Below are 22127 nucleotides of genomic sequence, written 5' to 3' on the forward strand. Positions count from 1 at the left end.
CATGAAGGGTTGTTCTGGGGCGGAATATCCTCTCCTGCCTTCTGCGCTGCCTTTGGGGTCCCTGCTGGTGTTGTGGTAGCTGCTGTTGTTGCTGCTGGGCTCTGCGTCTGCGTGCACGCTGGAGGAGAAGCACCTCCATGCCTCCCTTTTGCTGCTCTGCTGCTCTGCTCTTGCTTCTGTGTGTTCTGATTAAGTTCAGGTGTGTTTGCCCCATTTTAATGCCTGCCCTGACCCAGGCGTTACATTTTGATGCAAATCGGGCTGTGCATCATTTAACGGCTCCGCCTCCCGGCCGTGCGTCTTTTTTGCCCAAAAGCATAAATACGAAGCACGTCCGTTTAACAAATTTTTTGGACTGGAACGCCTACCTTGCATATAATTAACGCAAGCCGGGTTGCCGCATCCCAAAAATGATGCACACAGCAGAATTTTGTCGTCCGCAGGTTCGGGCGTCAAAGTTTAAATATGGGGCAAGGTTTGCACTGAATGTGCGTCAAACTTTTTGACGTACATTCGGCGCAGACGGAGTATAAATATGCCCCTAAATTCTTAAAATCGGCCCATAGCATTACATAATGATTTGCATCTTCCAAATAATGTGTCATTGGCTGAAAGCTTTCTTAACAGCCAGTACTTCCCTATCATAAAAGGTTTAGCCACACTTTGTCACTGAAAGCCTTAAGGAGAAAAATGAACTGGGATGTAACTTTTCAGTCTATGGATGTGCTGCAATAAGAAGGCTCCTATGGTATAGGCTGAAGCTTCGGTCTTGCATATGCATAATAACACTATGGGCCATATTTTTGAAAACCGTGATAGATGGCATGCCCAAATGAATGTCAGCACTGGTCATCACTTGGGTCGCATGACAATCCATTGTTGTTTTTCACACCAATACCAACTCAGTTTGAACCCAGCTATAAGTAAATCACTCTTGACCCTGTTCCAAGAAGAGCAGTCCAGCTTGAACTGCCATGCCAGGTCCTCCCTGAACCAGAACACAAGCAGCCCCTTACCAGTTTCACTCTAGTTTTGGGCTCATCAACCAGGTACAGGTTTGTTCCAGTGGCACAGTGCACACAGGACTCACATCTGGGCATACTCATGGCAACACAATAAGCATGAAAAACAGTGATAAATGGAATGCTTGAATTAATCTGAGCCACTGGTATTCAGTCTGGCTGCATCCAAATCCATTGTTATTTTACATATCATGCCACATCAGTTTTGACCCAGCTGTATGCAAATCAGTCTTGACTCTGCTCCAATAGGAGCAGTCCAGTCTGAACTGCCAAGCCAGGTCCTCTCTGAACCAGAACACAAGCAACCCAGGACCGTTTTTGCCCCAGTTAAGGGCTCATCAGCTTGGTATAGCTTGGTTTGAGTGACACAGTGTTCACAGGACACACCTCTGGGCATACCATTCCCACTAAGGGCAGCACAAAAAGTAAACAAAACAGGGCTAGATGGAATGCTTGAGTTAATCTCAGGCACCGGTAATCACTCAGAGCAGCATCCCAATCAATCTTTCTGTTGCACACAGTACCACCTAAGTTTGGACCAAGCTGTTTGCAAATCGCAACTCAGGACAGGATTCACACTAGTTATGGGCTCATCAGCCAGGTACATCTTGGTTCCAGTGGAACAGTGTGCATGAGGCCCAGGTCTGGCATACCCATCCCACTTAGGGGTATATAATAAGTATACAAAACAGTGATATATGGAATGCTTGAATTAATCTCAAACACTGTTAATCATCTGGCCACATGCCAATCAATTGGTATTTTGCACACTATGCCACCCAAGTCCTGGGTTGCTTGTGTTCCGGTTCAGGGAGTACCTGGCTTGACAGTTTCAGTTGGACTGTTCCATTTGGAGCAGGGTCAAAACTGATTTGCATATAGCTGGATCTGAACTGAGGTGACATTGTGTACAAAATGACAATGGATTGGGACGCGGCCCTGAGTAATTACCACTGGTAAATACTATTGAGCTTAAGAGAGTACAAACTCTTTTTCTACCAGAAATCCCGTCTATGGTTTGAGGGACAAGAACAGTTTTCCTGCATTGGAGGGCATGTTTGTGCAAAAGCTCACAGTTTCCACAATACCAAGCCCCTCTTTTCATCATTGAACCTCCTCTTCTTTGGCTAAAGGTCTCCTCAAGATGCTGATTTGCATGGGCTCCTATGAGTTACCATTATATGTGGGTCTCTTGAGTCTCCTTGACCAGCTGAGATCGTGCCCAAACTAGCAGTGTGTTCATACAACTTCATTGATGCACCCTTATTTGAAGGGTAATATTAATCAAAGGCTCCATTGTGATGAGTCGATTTACAACAAGCTCCGAATTTTCTTTTAATTCTTATTGCAGCTGGATATAAAAATCTTATCTGTTCACTGAGACTCAGCTTTAAATTGCCAAATTCACTCAAATATTGTATGGTACACAGTTTGAACATCAACAAGTTCATATGAGCTGACTGAATAGTCTGTTTCCATGCATGTAAACTGGCAAAATTGTTTTTGAAAGTCTGAATATTGCCTCAACAGTGAGCTATCACATTAATTACGGGTGTTTACGTAAAAACGCATGGCTTGACTCCATTTTAGGTAGACTGAGTTTTTTTTTCTGTATTTTTGCAAAACCATCAACATGTACTCTTTCGATGCGGATGTCCTCTGTGCATGTCTTTCCAAGAACTATGAAAGTGTCAAGCCATTTAGACAGAGACATCAGCAAAATACTTGATGTGACATTACTCTGGAACAAGTGCCTTGTTATCTTAATTTCAAGATCAAACAAAGAACAATAGCCAAATCAGTATAGTCTGGATTGTGCTTGTACTTTATATGTTTAAAGGAATGCATCTTAGACTAGCATCTTGTTGCTTATTGGTTAAATTGAATATTATTAAGGTGACATTTCCAATTCCAGCTTAGATAAGTTGCTATATAAAAGGACTGCTACTTTGTCACTTCTCCCCAGATTATGGCACACATGGTTGCTAGGGGAGATTCTATCTGCCAGAAATGCTGCCACCTTATCACACTTTCTCCTGGAAGCTGATATCTAGCCTGAGAAAAGTTGTTGCTTGTAAAAGTTGATGCTTGCATTTTTGCCTTTTGGAGGGCACATGGCCTCCTTGACTTCTGATAATTACAGCGTTTGGCTATAAACAAGGTATGCAGTGCACTCATCCGCCTTAGAAATTTTCATTTCAAGATATTCTACTTTCCAATGCTCATTTTGCGTAGAACATGGGAAAAGGTTTGAGGGTTTCCAACTATGTTAGAAATGTTAATTTTATTTTTGTTGTTTGCAACATGCGTTTTTGTTGTTTAATTGTATTTTGTCTAGTTATCTTAGATGTGTTGAGTAACACCGTGCAACTGTTGAAATAAACGTGTTTCTTAGTTAAGTGTATTTTTCTTAGCAAATCTTGTGTGTGTGATTGAAGAGAATGAAAAAAGGTTTATTTCTTGATCAGTGGATCCCTGTTTAGGGACTGTTAGTAACCCAAAAGCATTGACACCACTTTAACTATGTATTGGAAGGAGTTTTGCAAGGAAGGCTATATTCAATATTTTGTGCATTGAACTAAGTTCACTTGTATCACCCATGGATGTGTAAGCAATCCTTGTAGTGCTGAGTCAAAAACTCAGTTTATGCAACAGTGTGGCTGGCACCAATGCCTCTTGAGTCAAATGGGCTAGAATTAATATGACCTTTGCTTGATCAATGCTTAAAATGTGCTGTTGTTTTTAAAATAAAATGCAACCTGCGCTGGTCAAGGAAAGACTGAGGGCCATATTTATACTTTTTGACGCAAAACTGCGCTAACGCAGTTTTGCGCCAAAAAATTTAGCGCCGGCTAACGCCATTCTGAAGCGCCATGCGGGCGCCGTATTTATTCAATGACGTTAGCTGGCGTTAGCCGGCGGCGCTGTCTGGTGTGCGTTAAAAAAAACGACATACACCAGGCAGCGCCGGCGTAGGGGGAAAATGGCGTATGGGCGTCCACAAATGGTGCAAGTCAGGCTGAGGCAAAAAAATCGCCTCAAAAAAATACTTACCTGAACTTACCTTAATGTCCCTGGGGTGGGTCCCTTCATCCTTGGGTGTCCTCCTGGGGTGGGCAAGGGTGGCAGGGGGTGTCCCTGGGGGCAGGGGAGGGCACCTCTGGGCTCATTCTGAGCCCACAGGTCCCTTAACGCCTGCCCTGACCCAGGCGCTAAAATCCGGCGCTAATGCGGGTTTTTTAGACCCGCCCACTACCGGGCGTCATTTTTGCCCAGGAGTATAAATACGACGCATATGCATCGGAGTCATTTTTTACGACGGGAACGCCTACCTTGCATATCATTAATGCAAGGAAGGTGTTCACGCAAATAAATTACGCTAACTCCATGAACTTTGGCGCTAGACGCGTCTAACGCCAAAGTATAAATATGGAGTTAGTTTTGCGTCGAATTTGCGTCGAAAGAAACGACGCAAATTCGGCTCAAACGGAGTATAAATATGCCCCTGAAGCTTTTAAGGATCACCTAAAAGCTTTTTCGATAGCGCAAACTGAATGGGATGTAATACAAAAGAAGAGATTGAAGAACTCTAGCCAGTTACCAGCCCAGCAAAATTACCCCCTCCAACCATAACATTAATTTTAGTGTGACAAAAATGAATATTCTTCATTCATTCTGGGTCTTTTTCATTGCTTGTGTCACACTCAGAAATAGATTAACATCTGAATCCATGATAATATAAAGCCTTGAAAACTCTCAGCTATTCTCCCTTTTCAAAGAGAGGTTATAGAACACAGAATTCAGATAATAATCCACCAGCATCTTTATGAGGGCTTTTCAATAGGCAGGTTAATGCCACTGCCTTAATAATGATGCTTAAAATTGGGAAAAAGAGGATTTAGGAGTCAGATAAATGTGAGAGAGAACAAAGGATGCCTGGTGGAGTACACCGAGAGGCAGCCTGTTGATATCGGCATTAAGGATAAAATTAAGAAGTAGATTTGTGGTCTGGATGAGGCCCTATGACAATGTATAGCACAAGTAGGTTAGCACCTGCAAGTAATAATCATCAATCAATCAATAAATCAATCATCTTGTGAAGCGCGGCTAATTACCCATGTGGCTCTCAAGGTGCTGGGGATAGTAGGAGTTCAGTCGAAGAGCCAGGTCTCAAGATCTTTCTTTATTGCCTGAGGTGTAGCAAAAGAGCGTTTGCTACAAGGTAAGAGAAGGATCTTCTGCCAGCTGAGATCTTGCATAACCTTGGGGTTGTAGTGAGGGCCAGTTGGGAGGAGCTGATGTGTCTGGTGGGTGTGTGGAAGATCAGGCAGTGGTTGAGGTATGCAGGGACGATGTTGTGGAGGGCCTTGTATGCATGCATGCATGCATGAGGAGCTTGAGGTGATTTTTGTTGTTGATCAGGAGCCACTGAAGGTCTCGGGGATGTGGTTGCGGCGGGGAGATCCAAGATGTTCCTGGCTGATATGTTCTGGACTACTTACAGTTTCTTTTGGAGTGCTTGGGTGGTGCCGGCATAGGAGTCCTTTGCTGTAGTCTAATTTGCTTGTGACAAGAACCTGGGTGACTGTTCTCCTGGATTCACTTGAGATCCATTAGAAAATCCTTTGGAGCAGCCGAGTGTGTGGAAACACCAGGATGAGATTGCGTTCATTTGGGGGTTCATTGGTAGTGAGGAGTCGAGGATGATGCCGAGGTTGCATGCAGGGTCGGTGGGTGTGGGGGGATTCTGAGCACTGAGGGCCACCAGGATTCATCCTAGGAGGAGGAGTTGGATCCAGGCTGAGGACCTCAGTCTTGTCAGCGTTGAGTTTCAGGCAGCTGTCCTTCATCCAGGTAGTGACTGCCTTCATTCTATTGTGGAAGTTGCTTGTTGCGGTTGTAGGTTAGTGGATCAGTTGGGTATCGTCTGCATTGGAGACGATGTTGAGTCCTTGGTTTCTGACAATGTTAGTCAGCAGGGACATGTAGATGTTGAAGAGGATGGGGCTCAGGGAGGAGCCCCTAGGAACTCTGCAGCTGATCTCTGTCAGTTGTGAGGAGAATGGTGGGAGACTGACTCTCTGGGTTCGGCCAGTGAAGAAGAAGAATATACACTCTAAGGATTTGCAGTAGATACCGACGTCATGGAGTCTAGTGCAGAGGATGTGGTGTAAAATGGTGTCGAAGATGGCAGAGATGTCTAGGAGGATGAGGGCTGAGGTTTCGCCTGAGTCGAGGAGAGTGTAGATGTCATTCATTGCTTTGAGGAGTGCGGTCTTGGTGCTGCAGTTGCTTCTGAAGCCTAATTGGGAGGGGTCCAAGGTGTGGTTGGTTTTGATGAATTTGGTGAGTTGGGCATTGATGGCCTTCTCAATTACTTTGGCTGGGAAGGGGAGCAGCGAAATGGGTCTGAAGTTCTTGAAGTCCGTTGGGTTGTCAGGGGGTTTCTTCAGCAGTGGGTAGATTTATGTATGTTTCCAATCTTCCAGGAAGGTGGCTGACTTGATGGAGCAGTTGATGGAGTGGCATAGCTTGGAGTCAATGGTGGCACTGGCTCGGTTGAAGATGCAGTGGGGGCATGGGTCTGAGAGGGCTGTGGAGTGGGTGGTTTTCATGATCTTCTGGGTGTCGTCAGTGGAGAGAAGGGTCTGGTTGTGCAGGGTTGGCTGGGAACTGGGTCCTTTGGATGTGGTGGTTGCGGATGGGAGGGTCCTGGGTGTCAAAACTGTTGTAGATGTCTAATATCTTGCAGTGCAAGAAGTTGGCAAGGTTGTCGCAGAGGTCTTGGGAGGGGGATGTCTGTGGAGTCCTTGTTGAGTTTGAAGAATTCTTTGATCACAGTTAAGACTCTTTGCTGTTGTTTAATTTGGCATCAAAGTGTTCTTAAATGACCATTTTCTTTGTGATTCTGATGAGATGGTGGTGTGCGGTAACAGTGGTTTTGCTACGCCTCCATCTTTTCTCGAGCTGTCTGCAGTTGTGCTTGGAATCTTGGAGGGCTGGGGAGAACCAGTAGACTTTCTTCCAGGTTGCTTGTCAGAGGGCTTCTTGAGGGGGACCTAAACATTGGCTCAGTCAGGGATCTGTTGGCGGATGTTGCATGCTGATGTGTTGGTGTCTGTGGTGGCTGGCTGTGGTGTTTGTCAGAGGGCAGTGGGGAGCTGGTCTTCAGAGTCCTTGTTCCAGCTCCTTCGTGGGTGGTGGTGGGCGCAGAGGTTTTCGGTGTGTTTGGTGAAAAAGAAGGGGACGCAGTGGTGATAAGTCCCATGCAGTTCCGAAGTATGAGTGACATGAATGTTGTTGCTGACAGAGAAGGTAGGGACAAGCATGTGTCCTGCTGAGTGGGTAGGCAAAGGGACCAGTTGTTTGAGTCCCAGGGTTGCAAGGTTCTCCAGTAGGGAAGATGTGTTGTGGTTGTTATAGTTTTAGGGAGGAAATTGAGGTTGCTGAGGAGGATGTAATCCATTGAGGTGAAAGTATGGTGTGCAATGAAGTCTGTTATTGATTCGCTGAAGGAGGGATGAAGCCCAGGGGGTCTGTAGATGAGGGTGCCACAGAGGGTGGTGTTTGGGTTGGTGCTCCATGCCAGGGGAGTTGTCGTCAGAACTGGTAGTGAGGCAGAGGGTGTTTTTGTGGACAATGGCGATGCCTCCGCCTGGACAGTTGATGCAGTCCTTTTCAACAATTTTATTGCAATTGGAATGGTGGTGGCAATGTCTGGGGCTGAGGTGGCGGTCATCATGATTTCTGTGAAGAAAGCGGTATCTGGAGAGGTGGAGTTGAGCAGGTCCCAGATCTCTACTTCATTTTTGATGAGGGAGCAGGTGTTGAGAAAGATGTAGCTGAGGTGGTTGGATCCATTACTGGGTGGGCATGTGGCGGGAGGGTCTGGTGTGCGGAGGCAGGAGAAGGTGCAGTTGCGGCAGGTGAATGGGCCTTAAGTGTTCTTTGGTGGCACAATGTGGCAGGTGATGGATCATCTGGTGTTGAGGGCATGGAGGGTGCTGGCCTTGTAGCGATGAAAGGCACGGGGACCAGTTTTCATGGAGCTATGCATGGTCCAGGCACAAATTTATGCTGATGGGCTTGCCTTTGGCACGCGACCGTGTTGCGGCCAACGTTAAGAGGGGCAGGGAGGTGGGAGGGGCAGATCAGCTGGAAAGTGAGAAAGCGGCAGTGAGAGGGGGCCAGGCCACAGGGACGAAGGAGCAGCAGGGGTGTGAAGGGAGCAGAGTGAGAAAAGTGTCAGAGAGGGGACAGAGGCAAGGAGGCAAAAAAAGGCAAAAAGGAAAAAACTGAGGAATACACAAAGGCAAGCCAAAAGGCAGGGAAAAACAGAGACAGAAATGGCAGAATCTCAGCAGTGGGCCACCAAGGATAAAGCGCAGGTGGGAGCCTGCCGGTGGAGGAGGGCCTTCAACGCACAAACCTGGACACAGAGCAACCTGAGCGGCAGCAGCAGACAGGTGGGGCTGCATTGTGGGGAGCAACGGACGCTGACCAAGAGTCAGTGTAGTCACTCTGTCACTGCACAGCGGCCGCCATTAAGAAGGGCAGGGAGTTAGGAGGGGCTGGTCAGCTGGGAGACAGGAGGCAGGAAAATGGTGCTGAGAGGCATGTAGGACTGCAGGGACCAAGCATCAGGAGGGGAGGAGCAAGAAAAGTGGCAGGGAGGGGAAGAGGCAATAAGGAGAATGAAGATAAAAATTAATAAAAGGAAAAGTACACACAGGCAAGCAAAAAGGCAGGAAAAACAGAGACAGAAAAGGAAGAATCTCACCACTGGACCACATAGGATGAGGCACAGGCGGGAGCCTGCATGTGGATGAGGGCCTCGAATGTGCAAAGCCTGGTTGCAGAGCAGCATGAGGGGCAGCAGCAGACAGGTGAAGCGGCGTGGTGGGGAGCAACAGAAGCTGACCGAGGGCCAATGTAATCACTCTGTCACCGCGCATTGGGTGCCATTTAGAAGTGTAGGGAGGTGGGAGGGGCTGGTCAGCTGGGAGGCGGGATGTGGGAAAGCAGTGCTGACAGGGGTGTGGGGCTGCGAGGACAACACAGTAGCAGGGACACAAAGGGAGAGGAACTAGGAAGGTTGTAAAGTGGGGAAAGAGGCAATAAGGCAAAGGAAGGCAAGAAGTGAAAAAAGTAAAAGTGCACAAGGGCAAGCAAAAAGGCAGGAAAGACAGAGACAGAAAACACAGAACCTCACTACTGGGCCACCAGGGATGAGGTGCAGGTAGGAGCCTGTAGGTGGAGGAGGGCTGCCTTGAACATGCAAAGCCTGGACGCAGAGCAGTGTGAGAGGCAACAGCAGATAGGTGGAGCTGTGCAGTGGGGAGCAACAGACGATGCCCAAGTGTCAGTGCCAAAGCATTTAAGCTTTACCATACTAAGCTACCTCATCAGGTGCTTTGAATGGAACTAGAGTAATAAGTCCCATATGCATCAGGAAAAAACTGTGGTACCCAAAGGCCCCAATGATAAGAACTCAGCCGACCAGTTTAGGAGATGTAATAGATCAGTCCAATGTACGTTGAGGGCAGAACAGAAATAGCAATAACTGTGTCAGGGGAACAGGAAGATGCAAACCAATGACTAATTTAGCTAAAGCTGGCACCATACAACACATAAGAAGTTGACAGGCACCATCTTGGTAAATCAAACCCCTTTCAAAGGGACACTGTGATCAATGTGCTTGTTCTACTGGCCTTCAGCCAGAACTATCTATCTCTTACCTCCAGTGGATTTGTGTGGATCCATTACCAAGAATGTGTCCTCCATACATTTTAATGTTTCCCTAATTTTCTAGTGTTTCAATGAATAACTTATATGTTCTTCCACCAGTGTCCCTTTCCTAGCATTCCTCTTGACTAAAACCTGATATGGCATCACTGAAGATTCAACCTGGGTCTGTTAGTTTCTTATTGTAGACTTATTTAGTTCTATAACATCCATGTTGATGCTATCCAATTTTTTGTTGAGTGTTGTTATCCATTTGATTTTAAACTTTCTCTCTGCCATCAAGCATTGAATGGTCATAAACCTCCTTCTGCTCAGCTCAGCTCAGCTTCACATAAAATAGAAATCTTCAACATCTTCTCCACAACTCAGGTAAAGCCTTTTTTTCCTAACACTCTTTCTCTTTCCCCAAGCTGCGGAAATCACCAACAGATCCTCGCCTGCCAGGTAAAAATATTAAATATCCCGAACATACATTGACACATCTTGTTGACGCTACTAATTGCCCACAAACTCTGTTGGCAGAAATAGATTATTCTGCTAGAAGGACCTCCATATTACACATTCATGCTTTTTGACATATAGGTCTAACCTTTCCCACCAATGCACTCTTCTCTCTATGTCTCTCTTTGTTACTATTATCACATCTCCCTTTTTAATGTGCAGTCCACAAGCAAAGTATAGCTTGTTCTACGTACAGTCAAGCTTCTAAAGACGATTGATCAAATAAACTGGTGCAAGATCCTGGGAATTAGGAATAACTCTTTAAAATTATATTCTGCATGACAAAGTGTGCTGATTCAAACCTGTCTGTGAAATATCAATAAAATGCCTATTTGAAAAATAAATATATGAAATAAGCTTCACCAACATCAAGATTTTTGTATCCTGAGGAGCCCTTTTGCTTAAACTTCATGGCTTGATAAGGTTGCCCAGCTCAGAAATGGGTGATGTTAGAAATGGGATCTTTGGTTGGCAGTCAAGTTACCCCCTGTCCATGCAAGGACCTTCACTCTAGTCAGGGTAAGTAACACACAATTCAAATTATCCTGTGCCCACCCTCTGGTAGCTTGGCACTGAGCAGTCAGGCTTAACTTAGAAGGCAATGTGTAAAGTATTTGTGCAATAAATCATACAATAACACCATATAGCACCACAAAAAAACACCACACAGTGTTTAGAACAATATATAGTATTTGTCTGGATACATGCAGGTCAAAATGATCAAAGATGTAATAAGTAAATGTAGAGATATCACTGAAAAGTGATAAAGGGGGTCATTACAACATTGGCGGTAAAAGGCGCTTACCGCCGTGCAGAAGACCGCCAATACACCGCTGCGGCGGCGGTAGTCCGCAACAGCTATTATGACACACATCCCGGAATCCGCCGAAATACAGACACCCACACAACTCCGCCACACCAAAGGTCAGTGTTAAAGTGGCGAAAACAAAACCTCCACCTCCACGCCAACAGAAACACGCCCATGCTATTACGACCCACGAATCCACGTGGCGGTCTTTCAACCGCGGTATTCCATTGGCGGTACACACCGCCGTGCTCAAAATACACACACATCTCCAAAACACCACCACATTGGACAATTCAAAATACACACACCTGATACACATACAAACACCACTCCCACGCACCCAACACAATATAAAACACGCACCCACATCACCCACAAACCCCTATGACCAAAATTCATGGACGAAGGCCAGAGAGACAGCACAGCCAAGACAACACCACCATACAGAGGCACACAACACCATCACCCACACCACATCCACGCACAAAACACCACACACCACTACACATCACCACACACATCAACACTCACACCGCCCCACACATCACACACACCACCCCATGTCACGCCAAAGACACCCCCGCTTCTCCAAGGAGGAGCTCAGGGTCATGGTGGAGGAAATCATCCGGGTAGAGCCACAGCTATTTGGCTCACAGGTACAGCACACCTCCATAGCCAGGAAGATGGAGCTATGGCGCTGAATCGTGGCCAGGGTCAACGCTGTGGGACAGCACCCAAGAAATAGGGAGGACATCAGGAAGAGGTGGAACGACCTACGGGGGAAGGTGCGTTCAACGGTCTCCAGGCACAACATTGCGGTTCAGCGGACTGGCGGCAGACCCCCACCTCCTTCCCCACAACTAACAACATGGGAGGAGCAAGTCTTGACCATCATGCATCCAGAGGGCCTCGGAGGATTCGGTGGAGGAATGGACACTGGTAAGTCAAATCTTAACTATCATATCCCCCACCCTACCTGCATACTATCACACACCCCCACCCTCACACCCTCCCCTATCACTCAAACTCCTCACTAATGTACTAATAACACAAACCACACTTGACACAACTAAGCATGGTCACCCCTCACTCAAGCATGCCCACCGCACATACCCAGAACACCCCCTAACCATCATCACACAAGCCCCCACACAGGAATGCTAGCACTGGGGTACACAGACACCCACCCATTGCACACCATCACACACACACATGCTATAATCATGCTCTTATGCCCCTGCAGGAACCCGAAGGACCGTCACCACACCAGAGGGTCCAGACAACACCACTCCACCCCCAGAAGAGGCCCACAGTGGCGATAGCAGCTCTGCCCTACTGGATCCTGATGATCAGCCCGGACCATCGTGGGCCTCGGGACAGTCGGTTCCCCTTACACAGGCACAGCCCACCACAGACCTTCCACCCTCTGGTAACACCAGCACAGCACCCACCCAGCGGGCCCAAACCTCCGTACCCAGGACAGGTCAATCAGCTGTGTGTCCACCACTACAGGGAACCCAGGATAACCCACCACCCCAACAACAACAGGGACCTGGGGGCAGTGGTAGTGGGCACACGGTGCAGGGGACGGAGGCACATGAACACAGGGGAACTGGGAGGGCTGCTGTGCGACAGGGGGCGGACAGGCCAAGGGAACCCACTCTCCATGAGGCCCTCTCCTCCATCATGGGAGCATACCACCACTCCCAGGAGAGGATGGCGACGGTCCTGGCCAAGTTTCAGGAGACCCAGCGCCTGCAGGAGGAACAGCATTTGGGGTTCAGGGAGGAGCTCAGGACCATCAGCTCCGCCCTGGGCACCATCGTAGGGGTGCTGAAGGACATACAGCAGACCATGAGGGACACCGTGGCACTCCAAGGGGCCACTGACACTAGCCAGGACGATGAACTGCCCACCACCTCCGCCGGCGCTAGTGGACAGGACGTTCCACCACATGACCACCACACCAGCACCCCACCCCCTGCAGACGGACAACCACCACGCAAGCGGTCCCTGAGAGCCAGGAACAGGACAGAGCAAGATGGCAAGACCCCCGCCAGGAAATGAGACCACCCTGATTGTCCCCCCACTGACCCACTTTGTTACCCTGTCCATACTTGAACTGCCCTAGCTCCACTTCCTATGCCCAGATGGGCATTGCACCTGTGAGACTAATAGACTGAACTCTGCCATGGACATTCCTCCACCATCACCTATCCTCATATCACAGCACCCTCCCATTTCTGAGCACTTCAATAAACACCCTTGAAACAAAAAACAATCTGGAGTCAGTCTGTGAGATTGTAAATATGTATTATCAATGACAGAGTCATAATGCGTTCCCCATTGTAAAGCCAACATACCTATGTCACACATCACAAGTCCTTGAAGGATGCAAGCAGATGACACACGTTGGTAACCACACCTGTGAAACCGTAATGTAAAGGAACAACTCAGTTACCAAATACTGGTTGAAATCGACAGACAGGATAGAGGTAGACGTGTGAAAGTTACTGTAATGGTAAATATTAAAATGTTCTCACCTGTGTGTCACTGGAAATATTGCTGTATGACTGACTCCCTGTTGTCGTTGTCTTCTTCCTCAGCTTCCTCCTCATCACTGTCCATAGGTTCCACAGGCTCTACAGCTGCCACAACACCGTCATCTGGACCATCCTCCTGCAGAAAAGGCACCCGGCGTCGCAAAGCCAAATTATGAAGCATTGAGCAGGCGATGATGATCTGGCACACCTTCTTCGGTGAGTAGAATAGGGAACCACCTGTCATATGGAGGCACCTGAACCTGGCCTTCAGGAGGCCGAAGGTGCGTTCGATCACCCTCCTAGTACGCCCATGTACCTCATTGTAGCGTTCCTCTGCCCTGGTCCTGGGATTCCTCACTGGGGTCAATAGCCATGACAGGTTGGGGTAACCAGAGTCCCCCAATAGCCACACACGGTGCCTCTGGAGTTGAGCCATCATATCAGGGATGTTGCTATTCCACAGGATGTAGGCGTCATGCACTGAGCCAGGGAACATAGCATTTACCTGCGAGATGTACTGGTCTGCCAAACAGACCATCTGAACATTCATCAAATGATAACTCTTCCTGTTCCTGTACACCTGTTCACTCCTGTGGGGGGGGACCAGAGCTACATGGGTCCCATCAATGGCACCTATGACGTTGGGGATATGTCCAAGGGCATAGAAGTCACCTTTCACTGTAGCCAAATCTTCCACCTCAGGAAAAATGATGTATCTCCTTACTTGTTTCAGCAGGGCAGACAACACTCTGGACAAAACGTTGGAAAACATAGGCTGGGACATCCCTGATGCCATGGCCACTGTTGTCTGGAATGACCCACTTGCAAGGAAATGGAGCACTGACAGCACCTGCACATCAGGGTGGATTCCAGTCGGATGGCGGATTGGTGACATCAGGTCTGGCTCTCACTGGGTACATAGTTCCTGGATTGTGGCACGGTCAAACCTGTAGGTGATGATGACATGTCGTTCTTCCATTGTCAACAGGTCCACCAGCGGTCGGTACACAGGAGGATTTCGCCATCTTCTCACATGTCCCAGCTGACGGTGCCTACGAAGGACAACAGCGACGAATCAGTCATTTTTCATCCAGGTTAACCCACAGTTACACACAAGTCTACACCAATCACAAAACCCTTCCTGTATGTGTGTTGAGTGTAGGCCCAGCTATGTGTGACGCAGAGGTAAAGGAAGCCATGTGGGCCCCTGAAATGGCGGCTGCCTGACCTCTAAACTGGGACAATGGGATTGTGGGGTAACAGCGCTGGTGTTGCACACCGTGGCAGTAGGCGGTCGTAGACCGCGGCGCAATGCAGCATTGGTTAACATTGGACCCTATGGGTCCCCGGAGCCAATGAGCAGGTGCGCCGGCGGTGATGATGCGCACCGCCGCGGACGTCACCGCTGCGGATGTCACCGCCATTTTCTGTCTGTTCAATCACTAGATACCTGACCTTCGACAGGAGAGGACCTACACTGCAAGTGCTGCTGTGACCTCGGTCTAGAAGCGACGATGGCTGCTGCGTCTGGGGAAAGGGCCCCTGCCTTCACTGCTCAGGAGTTGGAGAAACTGGTAGACGGGGTCCTCCCCCAGTACACGCTACTCTACGGTCCTCCAGACCAACAGGTTAGTACACAGGGAGCACGTTGTATGGGCTAGGCCTGGGTGGAGAGGGCTGGCTGTAAGAGGGAAGGGAGGGGGCCACTCACATCGACAGTGCAGTTGGTAATGACTGTTCCTCTTCCCTTTGTGCATGTCATGTAGGTCAGCGCCCACCAGAAGAGGGACATTTGGCGTGCCATCGCCAAGGTGGTCCGAACCCTGGGGGCCCACCAGAGACGGGGCACCCACTGCCGGAAAAGATGGGAAGACATTCGCCGCTGCAGCAAGAAGACGGCGGAGGCTCAGCTGGGGATGGCCTCCCAACGTGGGAGGGGTGCCCGTCGCACCATGACCCCCCTGATGTTCCGGATCCTGGCGGTGGCCTACCCGGAGTTGGATGGGCGCTTGAGGGCATCACAGCAGACACAAGGGCGTGAGTACAACCTCATTCTGCAGACTTTGCGCGCAGTAGAGGGGTCGGGTGGGGGAGGAGGCCTGTGGGTGTACCTAGGCCAGGCAGAAACACGAAGACTAGGCCCCTATATAATGCAGCCCATGTGGCACTCTACCCCACATCAGTAGAGTGCCAAGTCGAGGTATAGTTGCCCCTGTGGCATCCATGTGTGCAGATGTCCACCATTGCCATGTAGGCCATATCCCAGAAATTGCATATGCAGAGGGCAGGAGCATGGCGTAATGCAGGGGGCTGCTGTGTCTGTCTTGTCCGCCAACGATAGCGGTATGCCATGCACTCAACCTGTCTTTCTTCTGTCTCCCCCCCCCTTTTTCTGCTCTCCCTGTTCTTTTGTGCATCAGCATCATCAGGCGGAGGTACAGTGGCACCGGAGCACGAGGGAGCTGCATCCCACATGGCCATGGAGGGCCACACCACGGACTCAGAATGCACCAGTGGGACGGAGGGCGAGGGGAGCTTCACGTCAGCCACCGGATCACCAAGCAGCGACACGGACTCGTACGCCGATGGGGGCTCCCTTGTGGTGGCGGCACCATCTGTGCGCCCCACTTCTACAGGTACAGCCGCCACCTCCCCTACCAGCACCGCCCTCTCAGCAGCCCCTCAGCGTTTGCCCCGTGCCCGCTCACCCAGGACGGTGGGCATCACCTTCGCCCCAGGCACCTCAGGCCCTGCCCCAGTCACCCCTGCTGCCCTCAGTGAGGAGGCCATTGACCTCCTCAGGTCACTCACTGTTGGGCAGTCTACCATTGTGAATGCCATCCAGGGTGTAGAACGAGAGTTGCAACACGGTAATGCATTCCTGGAGGGCATTCATTCTGGTCAGGCTGTCCTTCAGCAAACCCTGCAATCTCTGGCCTCAGCACTGATGGCAGCCATTGTCCCTGTGTCCAGCCTCCCCCCTCCAACCTCCTCCACCCAGACCCAATCCCCTGTACCCCAGCCCATCTCAAGCACACCTACAGACCAGCATGCACACAAGTCAGCACACACAAGTAGCTCAAGCAAACATAGGCAGCACACAACCCACAGGCACTCACGCAAGCCTTACCCACATACAGTCACAGCAACATCCACTGCCTCCACTGTGTCCCCCTCCTCCTTTTCTCCCTCCTCCCTCCCAGTCTCGTCTACACACACACCTGCATGCACCACATCTACAGGCACCAGGAATCGCACAAGGACACCCAGCACCACAAGCCGCTCACCTGCACTCACCACCTCCACTGCCATTTTCACGTCCCCTGTGTCCTCTCCCAGTGTGTCTGTGACGCCCCCTCCCAAAGTACACAAACGCCGGCAATCACACAACCAACATCCATCCACCTCACGACAGCCTCCAGTACCTGCACCTGCACCCAAATCACCTAAAGTTACACCTCCTACAACCACCTCCTCTTCCTCCATTCCCAGACCCCCTCCAACTACCCATCCCAGTGTTCGTCAGAAACTGTCCCTCTGTAAAGTTGACCTTTTTGCCCCCACCCCCTCCTCCAATTCATCAGTCCCGTCATAGCGACTCAGCCAAAAAGCCTCCAATACCAGTGGTGCCTGTTCAAGGTATGTGGAGTGCACCGGCCACCAGGGCAGGCAGTGTGACCCGGAGCCAAGGCACTGGCAGCCCACCCCCTGTAAAGGCTCTGAAATTGGAGAGTTGACGACGGGACCGTGTGAAGCCTCCTGGTGGGAAAACAACTCACATGGGTTCCAAGGGGATTGGAGAGTCAGCTGTGACTCCACCAAAGGTGGGGAAGGCCCAGAAGAAGTCTGGCCAGCATGTTGTGAGTATCACGGCAGAGAAGGGCGCCATCATTCCCGGCGGTCGAGACCCAACCGCCAGCACCGTCGTCACTGGTCAGGAGACCACCGCCGGAGTCATAGCCCAGGAGGGCCCAAGTATCGTCACTGGTCAGGAGACCACCGCCACCGCCGGAGTCATAGCCCAGGAGGGCCCAAGTATCGTCACTGGTCAGGAGACCACCGCCACCGCCGGAGTCATAGCCCAGGAGGGCCCAAGTATCGTCACTGGTCAGGAGGCCACCGCCGGAGTCATAGCCCAGGAGGGTCCAAGTATTGTCACTGGTCAGGAGACCACCGCCACCGCCGGAGTCATAGCCCAGGAGGGCCCAAGTATCGTCACTGGTCTGGAGACCACTGCCAGAGTCATAGCCCAGGAGGGCCCAAGAATCGTCACTGGTCAGGAGACCACCGCCGGAGTCATAGCCCAGGAGGGCCCAAGTATCGTAACTGGTCAGGAGACCACCGCCGGAGTCATAGCCCAGGAGGGCCCAAGTATCGTAACTGTTCAGGAGACCACCGCCGGAGTCATAGCCCAGGAGGGCCCAAGTATCGTAACTGGTCAGGAGACCACCGCGGGAGTCATAGCCCAGGAGGGCCCAAGTATCGTCACTGGTCAGGAGAGCACCGCCGGAGTCAGTACCCAGGAGGGCCCCGGCTGCCACAGCCCAGGTGGGCTATGAGGGAACGTCATGCCACACACCAATGCCCAGTCTAGGGAACGTCATGCCACAAACCAATGTCCGTACCAGAACGGCCATGGCAAAGCACCGCGGAACAGTCCCGAACCGCCATCGCAAAGCATCGCTGAACAGTCCAGTACCGCCATGGCAAAGCACCGCTGAACAGTCCAGAACCGCCATGGTGAAGGCCGCTGAACAGTCCAGAACCGCCATGGTGAAGACCGCTGAACAGTCCCGAACCGCCATGGTGAAGACCGCTGAACAGGGCAAGCACCGCCATGGCAAAGCACCGCTGAACAGTCCCGACCTGCCATGGTGAAGACCGCTGAACAGGGCATTCACCGGGTAAGAATGAATAGACCGCCACATCAAGCATCCTTATCCCATGTGCAGCTGGGATAGTGACGGGACAGGAACTTTCACGGGGAGACTAATCCAGTCTGGGCACCAGTCCCCCTCACGAGCCACTGGAGGATGTCATCTACTTGCGAAATTGAGCCTTTGCACTCCCCAGGATGGCACAGTGGCCAAACCACCCACTGTAGGGAATTGAGAGACTGTGGCTTTGCACTCCCCAGGATGGCACAGTGGGCAAGCCACCCACTGTAGAGACTTGAGAGACTGTGGCTTTGCACTCCCCAGGAAGGAACAGTGGGCAACCCACCCACTGTACAGACTTGAGAGACTGTGGCTTTGCACTCCCCAGGATGGCACAGTGGGCAAACCACCCACTGTAGGGAATTGAGAGACTGTGGCTTTGCACTCCCCAGGAGGGAACAGTGGGCAAACCACCCACTGTAGAGACTTGAGAGACTGTGGCTTTGCACTCCCCAGGAAGGAACAGTGGGCAATCCACCCACTGTAGAGACTTGAGAGACTGTGGCTTTGCACTCCCCAGGATGGCACAGCGGGCAAACCACCCACTGTAGGAACTTGAGAGACTCTGGCTTTGCACTCCCCAGGATGGCACAGTGGGCATGGAGCCCCGACGTGGATCTGGCTTTGCAGTCATCCGGCTGAGGTGCCCCCCCCCCCTTCACTTCCCCCTGAGGTGCCTGTAGTATTTCTATCTGATGCCCCGGCAGTGTTCTCTCCGATTGTGGTCAGGTATCTTTTGTGGGCCTCGCCCATGCATTTTTGGACTAGTTGTGCACGGACATTGATATGTACATATCTGCACTACTTCTCGTACTGTATATATTTCTGCAAGATTTTCGTATATATCTGTATATTTTTGCATAACTTGTTTATTGCAACATTACAATGTTTGAACGGATCTCGCTTTGTCTTTGCATTCTTCCGGAGGGATTGTAGGTTGTTACTGTGATGTTTGGAAATGCATTGGTGTGTATGTTGTAATATGCGAGGGTGGGGGTGTTTCGTGGGTGTCCCCCTAACTTTTGCCTCCCCCATGTCGTAGGTGCAGTACTCACCGTTGTCTTCGGCGCCTACGTAGATGGTGGTCGTAGAGGAGCAGGAAGACAAGCGCAGGGAGTATTTGGAGCTCCGGCTCCATGGAGTCCTCGTTCCTCGTGGGATGTGTTAAGGTGAGCGTTTTCCCATTGCAGCAACTGTTTCCGCCGTGTTTTTATCCACGGTGAATCCGCCCCGGAAAAGGTGGCGGATTGGCGGGTTGTAATATTATGGGCGGTACATTGACTTCCGTCTGTCTGTTGGCGGTGACCGCCGCGCTGCTTGTCTGTACCGCCGTGGCGGGCGGTGTGTTAAAGTGGCTGTCTTTGTTGGCGGTTTCCGCGAGGGTCATAATTCCCTTTTTTTGTCTGCCGGCCTGTTTGCGGTATTACTGCACCTTTAACACCGTCCGCCAGCGTTGTAATGACCCCCAAAGTGTCTTAATTCTTTTAAAAGCAAATAAAGTCTCTTTCAAGCACAAAGTACCTGGTTCACATGAAAAATCTCCGCAAAGGGCCGCAGAGAGGAGAAGCGTGGAAACAAAGGGGTGTGCATCAATTTCTCGGGCCGCACACAGCGATGCGTCATTTGGTTTCCACGCAGGGACGGCTGTGCGTTGATTTCCGGTGCTATGTCATAGATCCTCTTCGGATTGCGGAGTTTCAGATGCCCCAGGGACGGTGTGTGGATTTTCTGTGCTGGCAAGACAAAGACACAGGAGCTGTGCCTCTCTGGTGGACATTGCGTAGAATTTTCTACCGTCAAATTTCCGGTCGCTACGCTGGTGCTGCGTCGATCTTCTAGTTGCGAAGTCAGGCTGTGTCATTCCGATTCGGCGTGCGGTGAAATTTTCACTGCGGTGCAGGCTGTGCATCGTTTCTGGCAGGCTGTGTGCCGAATTTCGCCGCACAAGGAGTATTTCTTGAAGTGATGAATTCATTTTGGTCCTGAGACTTCAGGGAACAGGAGGCAAGCTCTTTCCAAGCCCTTGGAGATCACTTCTTTACCTCCGCCGGAGAGCAGCAAGGAAGCAGGGCAACAGCAAGGCAGCAGTCCTCACAGAAAGCAGTCAGGTGAGTCCTTTGGGCAGCCAGGCAGTTCTTCTTGGCAGGATGCAGGTTCTGGTTACAAGTTTCTTCTCCAGGAAGTGTCTGAGTTGGTAGGGGCAGAGGCCCTGTTTATGTACCCAAATGTGCCTTTGAAGAGGGGGAGACTTCAAGGAGCGGCTTAGAAGTGCACCAACTCCCCTTTCAGTTCAATCATGTCTGCCAGGGTCCCAGTAGGGGATGTGGCAGTCCCTTGTGTGAGAGCCCTCCACCCTCCCAGCCCAGGAATATCCATTCAAAATGCAGATATATGTAAGTGAGGCTGAGTATCCTGTGTTTGGAGTGTGTCTGAGTGAATGCACAAGGAGCTGTCAACTAAACCCAGCCAGACGTGGATTGTAAGGCACAAAAAGATTTAAGTGCAGAGAAATGGTCACTTTCTAAAAGTGGAATTTCTAAAATAGTAATATTAAATCCAACTTCACCAGTCAGCATTATTTTATATCACCATTCTAGCCATACTAAATATGACCTTCCTACTCCTTTCAGATCACCAGCTACCACTCAAACAATGTATGAAGGTAGCCCCAATGTTAGTCTATGAAGGGAACAGGCCTCAAAGCAGTGTCAAAACGAATTTAGGAGTTTTACACTACTGGGACATGTAAACTACATAGGTACATGTCCTTCCTTTTGCCTACACCGCACCCTGCACTAGGGGTTACTTAGGGCATAATTTAGGAGTGTCTTATATGTAGAAAAGGGGGAGTTTTAGGCTTGGCAAGTACTTTTAAATGCCAAGTCGAATTGGCAGTGAAACTGCACACACAGGCCTTGCCATGGCAGGCCTGAGACAAGGTTAAGGGGATACTTAAGTGGGTGGCACAATCAGTGCTGAAGGCCCACTAGTAGCATTTAATCTGCAGGCCCTGGGCACACATAGTGCACTCTAATAGGGACTTATAAGTAAATTAAATAGTCCAATTGGGTATGATCCAATGTAACCACGTTTAAAGGGAGAGAGCATTTGCACTTTAGCACTGGTTAGCAGTGGTAAAGTGTGCTGAGTCTTAAAACCAGCATAAACTGTGTCCAAAAAGCAGAGGGAGGCAGAGGGAGGCAGGCAAAAAGTTAGGTAACCATCCTAAGGCTGTCGGGTCTAACAGGTGATAATGTGTGGCCTTGGGACAAAGTGGTCTTCATAGCCTTCTGCTAAACATTTTAAAACAGGAATCAATATTCACCAGACATGAGAACTTGATGTAGGCTGCAGATTCCTCTTAATCAATCTAAAATAGAATAAGGCATGACAACTCAACTAAGGTGTGGTATTGCAGTTTTTAATTAGACAATGGCAAATTTTAAATTATGCAGGCATACTTCGCTTAATTTTGGAGATTTCACTTTATCCTTGTCATGTGAAATTCCTGAAAATAAACCATTGCACAACTTAATGTAGTTTAGGAAAAATATACAGGAGACACACCATT

Source organism: Pleurodeles waltl, chromosome 5, assembly GCF_031143425.1.
Source record: "Pleurodeles waltl isolate 20211129_DDA chromosome 5, aPleWal1.hap1.20221129, whole genome shotgun sequence".
NCBI lineage: Eukaryota > Metazoa > Chordata > Amphibia > Caudata > Salamandridae > Pleurodeles > Pleurodeles waltl.